Source organism: Oncorhynchus keta, chromosome 21, assembly GCF_023373465.1.
Source record: "Oncorhynchus keta strain PuntledgeMale-10-30-2019 chromosome 21, Oket_V2, whole genome shotgun sequence".
Taxonomy (NCBI): Eukaryota; Metazoa; Chordata; class Actinopteri; order Salmoniformes; family Salmonidae; genus Oncorhynchus; species Oncorhynchus keta.
In genome coordinates, this window is record NC_068441.1 from 22,219,170 (window position 1) to 22,227,914 (window position 8,745).

General features: G+C 42.7%; 1 protein-coding gene across 1 annotated transcript in view; it reads right to left on the reverse strand.

The window, feature by feature from the left end:
* Positions 1-8,745, reverse strand: part of LOC118400263 (succinate dehydrogenase [ubiquinone] iron-sulfur subunit, mitochondrial-like) — a 401,361-nt gene that overhangs the window by 256,816 nt on the left and 135,800 nt on the right. The gene's annotated exons all lie outside the window — the stretch shown is intronic.

Consider the following 8,745-nt stretch of genomic DNA (forward strand, 5'->3'; position numbering starts at 1 on the left):
CTCAGGTACATCCTGTTTCCATTGATCATCCAGCTGTTTCTACAACTCAGTTGATTGGACATTATTTGGAAAGGCACACACCTGTCTATATAAGGTCCCACAGTTGACAGTGCATGTCAGAGCAAAAACCAAACCATGAGGTCAAAGAAAATGTCCGTAAAATCTCCATCTCAATAGTGGATACGTCTAGGACCAACAACGGCTCAGCCGCGAAGTGGTAGGCCACACTAGTTCACCGAATTGGATCGCAGAGTGCTGAAACTCGATGCAACACTCACTGCTGAGTTCCAAACTGCCACTGGAACCAATGTCAGTACAATAACTGTTCATCGGGAGCTACATGAAATAGGTTTCCATAGCCGAGCAGTCGCGCACACAAGCCTAAGATTACCATGCGCAATACCAAGCGTTGGCTGGAGTGGTATAAAGCTCACCAATGGACTCTAGATCAGTGGAAATGTGTTTTCTGGAGTGATTAAGCATGCTTCACCATCTGGCAGTCCGATGGACAAATTTGGGTTCGGCGGATGCCAGGAGAACGCTACCTGCCCCAATGCATAGTGCCAACTGTAAAGTTAGGTGGAGGAGGAATAATGGTCTGGGGCTGTTTTTCATGGTTCATGCTAGGCCCCTTAGTTCCATTGAAGGGAAATCTTAATGCTACAGCATACAATGACATTCTAGACGAATCTGTGCTTCCAACTTTGTGGCAGGAGCTTGGGGAAGGCCCTTTCATGTTTCAGCATGTCAATGCCCCCGTGCACAAAGAGAGGTCCATACAGAAATGGTTTGTCGAGATTAGTGTGGAAGAACTTGACTGGCCTGCACAGAGCTCCGACCTCACCCCCATCGAACACCTTTGGGATTAATTGTAACGTCAACTGCGAGCCAGGCCTAATCGCCCGACATTAGTGCCAGATTTCACTAATGCTCTTGTGGCTGAATGGAAGCAAGTCCCGGCATCAAATCACATTTTCTTGATCTCATACACGTGATTAGAAGATGTTATTGTGGGTGTAGTTAAGTGCTTGTGCTTCTAGCTCCGACGGTGCAGTAATATCTAACAACTAATATCTAACAAATTACACAACATATACCCAATACACAGAAATCTTAGTAGGAATGAATTAAGACTATATACATATGGACGAGCGATGTCAGAGCGGAACGGACGTAATACAGTCTTATAGTATAGAAACCTGCATGTCCCCAGGCACCCTCGTTTGTTGACATCTGTGATCGAAAAAACCTTGGTTTCATGCATGTAAACATCATAAGCCTCCTCCCTAAGTTTGTTTCACTCACTGCTTTAGCACACTCCGCCAACCCTGATGTCCTTGCCGTGTCTGAATCCTGACATAGGAAGGCCACCAAAAATTCTGAGATTTACATACCCAGCTACAACATTTTCCGTCAAGATAGAACTGCCAAAGGGGGAGGAGTTAGTCTGCAAAGTTCTGTCATACTTTCCAGGTCTATACCCAAACCGTTTGAACTTCTAATTTTAAAAATTAACCTCTCCAGAAATAAGTCTCTCACTGTTGCCGCCTGCTATCGACCCCTCTCCGCTCCCAGCTGTGCCCTGGACACCATTTGTGAATTGATTGTCCCCCATCTAGCTTCAGAGTTTGTTCTGTTAGGTGACCTAAACTGGAATATGCTTAACACCCCGTCAGTCCTACAATCTAAGCTAGATGCCCTCAATCTCACACAAATCATCAAGGAACCCACCAGGTTCAACCCTAAATGGGCACCCTCATTGACACTATCCTGACCAACTTGCCCTCCAAATACACCTCCGCTGTTTTCAATCAGGATCTCAGGGATCACTGCCTCATTGCCTGTATCTGCTATGGGTCCGCTGTCAAACGACCATCCCTCATCACTGTCAAACGCTCTCTAAAAACACTTCTGCGAGCAGGCCTTTCTAATTGACCTGGCCCAGGTATCCTGGAAGGATATTGACCTCATCCTGTCAGTCGAGGATGCCTGGTCATTCTTTAAAAGTAATTTCACCATCTTAGATAAGCATGCCCCGTTCAAAAACTGCAGAACTAAGAACAGATATAGTCCTCACTCCAGACCTGACTGCCCTTGACCAGCGCAAAAACATCCTGTGGCGGACTGCAATAGCATTGAATAGTCCCCACGATATGCAACTGTTCAAATCAAATGTATTTATATAGCCCTTCGTTCATCAGCTGATATCTCAAAGTTCTGTACAGAAACCCAGCCTCAAACCCCAAACAGCAAGCGATGCAGGTTTAGAAGCACGTTCAGGAAAGTTAGGAACCAAAACATGCAGTCAGTCAAGAAAGCTAAGGCTAGCTTTTTCAAGCAGAAATTCGCATCCTGTAGCTCTAACTCCAAAAAGTTTTGGGACACTGTAAAGTCCACGGAGAACAAGAGCACCTCCTCCCAGCTTTCCACTGCACTGAGGCTAGGTAACACGGGCACCACTGATAAATCCATGATAATCGAACATTTCAATAAGCATTTCTCAACGGCTGGCCATGCCTTCCTCCTGGCTACTTCAACCCCGGCCAACAGCTCCACCCCCACCGCAGCTACTCGCCTAAGCCTCCCCAGCTTCTCCTTCACCCAAATCTAGACAGCAGATGTTCTGAAAGAGCTGCAAAACCTGGACCCGTACAAATCAGCTGGGCAAGACAATCTGGACCCTCTCTTTCTAAAACTATCCGCCGCCATTGTTGCAACCCCTATTACCAGCCTTTTCAACCTCTCTTTCGTATCATCCGAGATCCCTAAAGATTGGAAAGCTGCCGAGGTCATCCCCCTCTTCAAAGGGGGTGACACCCTAGACCCAAACTGTTTACAGACCTATATCCATCCTGCCCTGCCTATCTAAAGTCTTCGAAAGCCAAGTTAATAAACAGATCACTGACCATTTCAAAACCCACCGCACTTTCTCCGCTGTGCAATCCGGCTTCCGAGCCTGTCACGGATGCACCTCAGCCACGCTCAAGGTACTAAACGATATCATAAACACCATCGATAAAAGACAACACTGTGCAGCCGTCTTCATTGACCTGGCCAAGGCTTTCGACTCTGTCAATCACCGTATTCTTATCGGTAGACTCAATAGCCTTGGTTTTTCTAATGACTGCCTCGCCTGGTTCACCAACTACTTTGCAGTGTGTCAAATCGGAGGGCATGTTGTCCGGACCTCTGGCAGTCTCTATGGGTGTACCGCAAGGTTCAATTCTCGGGCCGACTCTTTTCTCTGTATACATCAATGATGCCGCTCTTGCTGCGGGCGATTCCCTGATCCACCTCTACGCAGACGACACCATTCTGTATACTTCTGGCCCTTCCTTGGACACTGTGCTAACTAACCTCCAAACGAGCTTCAATGCCATACAACACTCCTTCTGTGGCCTCCAACTGCTCTTAAACGCTAGTAAAACCAAATGCATGTTTTTCAACCGTTCGTTGTCCGCACCCGCCCGCAAAACTAGCATCCCCACCCTGGACAGTTCCGACCTAGAATATGTGGACAACTATAAATACCTAGGTGTCTGGCTAGACTGTAAACTCTCCTTCCAGACTCATATTACCCAGTTACAGATAGGGGGCAGTATTTCCACTTGGATGAATTGCATGCCCATAGTGAACTGCATCAAAATCTGTCCTAAATTGCTAATATATGCATATTATTATTAATATTGGATAGAAAACACTCTGAAGTGTCCAAAACGTTTGAATTATGTCTGTGAGTATAACAGAACTCACAGGGCAGGCAATCTTCCAAACAAGTTTTGAAATCCTGAAAGTTGGGGCAACTTTGACGTCATCTTGCCCTCCCTTCCCAACAAGTTATGGATCTGGAAACACTTCCTACGTCTTCCACTAGATGTCCTCATTCAGTAGAAAGTGTAATGGAGCATTTGCTGTGAACTTTGACCTAATGGGAAGGAAAGTAGTCGGTGTTGCAAGAGAATGACATTTTATTGTGACGCATCTCTCTTTGAGTGCTACAGCTGTTCCAGTCAGCCCCAGATGAAAACGAAGGATCCGGTTGGAATATTATTGGATATATATGATTATAACATCCTGAAGATTGATTCTGCATTTAGTTTGACCAGTTTCTTCGACCTGTAATATGTCTTTTAGAAGTTTGGAAGTTTTAGACCAGAAGTCATTTTTTGGGCATGTGAGCTGAAAGTGATAGCAATTGCTGCTACTTGGACACTAGAATTGAGCATTATGGAACAAAACTATGTATTGTTGTACTAGGACTCCTTGCACTACATTCTGATGAAAGATCATCAAAGGTAAGGGAATATTTATGTTGTAATTTTGTATTTCTGTTGACTCAAACATGGAGGAGAAATATTGTTACGTCTGAGCGCCGTCTCAGATTATTGCAATGTTAGGCTTTTTCCGTAACGTAAAAAAAAATGTGACACAGCGGTTGCATTAAGAACCAGTGTATCTTTAATTATATGTAGAACATGTATCTTTAGTCAAAGTTTATGAGTATTTCTGTTATCTGGTGTAGCTTTCTATAATTCCTCCGGATATTTTGGAGGATTTTCTGAATATGGCGTCAATGTAAACCGAGATTTATGGATATAAAATGCATATTATCGAACAAAACATAAATGTACTGTATAACATGTCATATGACTGTCATCTGATGAAGATTTTCAAGAAGTTAGGGATTTTTTTTTTATCCTGCTTTTGTAATTTTATCTTTTGCTGGAAAAAATGGCTACGTTTTTTCTTTGGTTTGGTGGTGGTCTAAATATATGTTGTGTTTTCGCCGTAAAACCTTTTAAAAATCTGACACGCTGGGTAGATGAACAAGGGGTTTATCTTTCATTTGAGGTATTGGATTTGTTAATGTGTGGAGGTTAAATATTTCTAAAGAATATTTTTGCATTCCCTGCACCACCTTTTCAGCTGAACAGGGGGGAGTTCCTGGGGGGAACCCCTCGCCTTAACAAGTTTTTAAGCATCTCCAATCAAAAATATATTTCGCAACAAAGCCTCCTTCACTCACGCCGCCAAACTTACCCTAGTAAAACTGACTATCCTACCGATCCTCGACTTCGGTGATGTCATCTACAAAATAGCTTCCAACACTCTACTCAGAAAGACTGCATCTAGTTATCACAGTGCCATCCGTTGTGTTACCAAATCACCTTATACCACCCATCACTGCAACCTGTATGCTCTAGTCGGCTGGTCCTCGCTACATATTCATCGGCAGACCCACTGGCTCCAGGTCATCTATAAGTCTATGCTAGGTAAAGCTCCGCCTTATCTCAGTTCACTGGTCACGATAACAACACCCACCCGTAGCACACGTTCCAGCAGGTATATCTCACTGATCATCCCCAAAGCCAACAAGTCATTTGGACGCCTTTCCTTCCAGTTCTCTGCTGCCAGTGACTGGAACGAATTGCAAAAATCGCTGAAGTTGGAGACTTTTATTTCCCTCACCAACTTTAAACATCAACTATCTGAGCAGCTAACCGATCGCTGCAGCTGTGCATAGACCATCTGTAAATAGCCTACCCAATCTACCTACCTCATCCCCATACTGTTTTTATTTTATTTAATTTTCTGCTCTTTTGCACACCAGTATCTATACTTGCACATCATCATCTGCTCATTTATCACTCCAGTGTTAATCTGCTAAATTGTAACTATTTGCTCCTATGGCCTATTATTGCCTACCTCCTCATGCCTTTTGCACACACTGTATATAGACTTTCTTTTTTCTACTGTGTCATTGATTTGTTTATTGTGTTATTGGCCTGTTTATTGTTTACTCCATGTGTAACTTTGTGTTGTTGTCTGTGTCACACTGCTTTGCTTTATCTTGGCCAGGTCGCAGTTGCAAGTGAGAACCTGTTCTCAACTCGCCTACCTGGTTAAATAAAGGTGAAATAAAAAAAATATATATATAAAAATGCAGTATATACATATGAGATGAGTAATGCAAGACATGTAAACATTGTTAAGTGAATGAGATCCCGTAGAATAGTATAGAAAATAGTATATACATATGAGATGAGTAATGCCAGATATGTAAACATTATTAAAGTGACGAGTGATCCATTCCTTAAAGTGGCCAGTGATTTCTAGTCTATGCCTATAGGCCTCTAATGTGCTAGCGATCACTGTTTAACAGTCTGATGGCCTTGAGATAGCAATGTTCCAACATCTAGTGGAAAGCCTTCCCAGAAGAGTGGAGGCTGTTGTAGCAGAAAAGGGGGGACCAGCTCTATATTACAGTTTTTTCCAACTGCTTTCACACAATCTTTTCATGTCACACGATTTTTGAAACCTCTCACTCAAAGTGCAAAACTACACACCAAATATCCAAAACCATAAGCTATTTCTCAGTGTTTGACTCAGTTGTCAATTGCATAAAACACATTTTTCAAAACATTACACAATTCTCTACCTAAAACACAATAATCTAACAGGAAGTGACTTGCTTTCCTTTTCCAAACACAACCAATCAAAATGCTACTCTTATTCACCAGGTCACACACACACTCCTCACATGTGCAAACACTAATAGCTTAACTGATCACTAACCAATCATTGCTTTACTGTATTATAGGCCTATAAATAGTACCTGTTTTGAACAATGGATGCCAACAATGGACAGAAAGCAAGGGGAGTAGGGGGGGGAGGAAGAGGAAGAAGAGGATAAGGGCAAAGAAGAGAAGGAAGGAGAGCCATCTCTCATGAGATTAGGGCAACACTTGTTGATCATGTGTTCAACCACGGTTTGACCATGAGAGAGGCTGGACTGGGAGTCCAGCCCAACTTGAGTCGATTTACAGTGGCGTCCATAATTCGAACCTTCAGAAATGAGAACAGGTTTGCAACTATCGAATGACTATTTTAGAATTACAGTAATGTACTGTAAAATACATATGACTGCATAGTATTGCATAAACATTTGTAACTCTAAGCCATTGATTTACTGCGCTGCATTGAATGAATAAGGTTGGTTATCATGCTGTACTACATTGTTTTGTAAATTGTTTACAGTTCCTATGCTGAACACATACTGTGTTTGAATTCTGTACAGAGTGGAAAGGCAAAGACATCATGGAGGACGAGGACTCTTGTTTAGAGATGTACAAGAGACTGCAATTATAAATATGGTTTTGGCCAATAATGTAATTATGATTCATATTTAACAACATCAATGCTGTAAGCCTGTCGACCATACAACGCATCCTCCAACGGCACCAAGTGACGATGAAACAACTTTACAAGGTGCCATTTGAGAGAAACTCTGACAGAGTCAAGGATATGCGACATGACTTTGTAGAGGTATGTATGCAACACTACTTCCAGTACTTCAGACATAAACGATTTACTCATCTGTATATCCGTTTGTCTGTTACAGAGAGTATTGGACCTGGATGCCCATGTTATTCACCATGAATTTATTTATGTGGATGAGGTTGGCTTCACCAAAACCAGGCACCGCGGAAGAAATGTAATAGGACAGAGGGCAATTACCAATGTCCCTGGACAGTAAAATAACTGTGTGCTGCCATCACTCAAAACGGGGTCCTCCATCACAATGCCACACTGGGTCCGTACAACACCGGCCATATGCTCACTTTTCTGGATGCAATTTACACAATGCTTGTCCCTGATCCAGATCAGGAGCCTGCTAAAGTTTTATGGGACAATGTTAGTTTTCACCGGGCTGTTCTGGTCCAAAACTGGTTTGCCACCCATCCACAATTTGTAGTTTTGTACCTACCCCCATATTCACCTTTTCTAAATCCCATAGAGGAATTCTTCTCAGCCTGGCGCTGGAAAGTGTATGATCGTCAACCCTATGCCCGCATGCCGCTTCTCCAGGCAATGGAGGGGACATAGAGGATGCCTCTGTCCAAGGTTGGATACGCCATGCTAGGAGATACTTCCCTCGATGTTTGGCAAGAGAAAACGTATCTTGTGATGTGGACGAAGTATTGTGGCCAGACCCAGGCCGGAGAAGAGATAAAGCGTAGCTTAGCACTGGTGACTACCCTCCCCCTACCAATTCTTGGACTGCCCCCCCGGGACCCCACACACACAATTGTGTTCTTTACTGTATTCTAAAGAATATACCTTTGGTTTACATATGTTTATGGTTTTGTTGTATGCTACTGTATACAACAGTAATGTTTGGTCTAATAAATATTTTCTGTTTCTACATTGCATTGGTGTTTACAGTGTACTTGTTACCCCTCTCAGCAGATTACTTTCACTGTAGAACATTGTATTGAAATGTAGATATAAGCCTATGAAAGACCAAAGAGCTTTAGATTTAGAACAACAGTGTTTACATGGTATATCCAAAAATGTAGTATTATGAAAGCAGTGTTTGCCATTTGATGCAAATGCTTCATTCTGACATGTGTTTACGGCATTTTGAATGCAGTGTTACATTTTGAAGGAGATGTGAGGCATTTTGCATTTTGTGTGTTCAGTTTTGGGAATTGTGTGTAGAGTTTTGAAAAAAGTAGACAGTTTTGAAAATGTGTGTAAGCAGTTGGAAAAACTATTATGCCCATGATTTTGGAATGAGATGTTGAACGAGCAGGTGTCCACATCCTTTTGGTAATGTAGTGTATATGGTGGTGGTGGTGGTTGTGCATGTTAACTGATAATGACTCTGAGAATACAGAAGACCTATTGAGGCAGAACTGGAATTCCACCGTCTGCAATTACTGAACAACGGGGAGCAAGAGA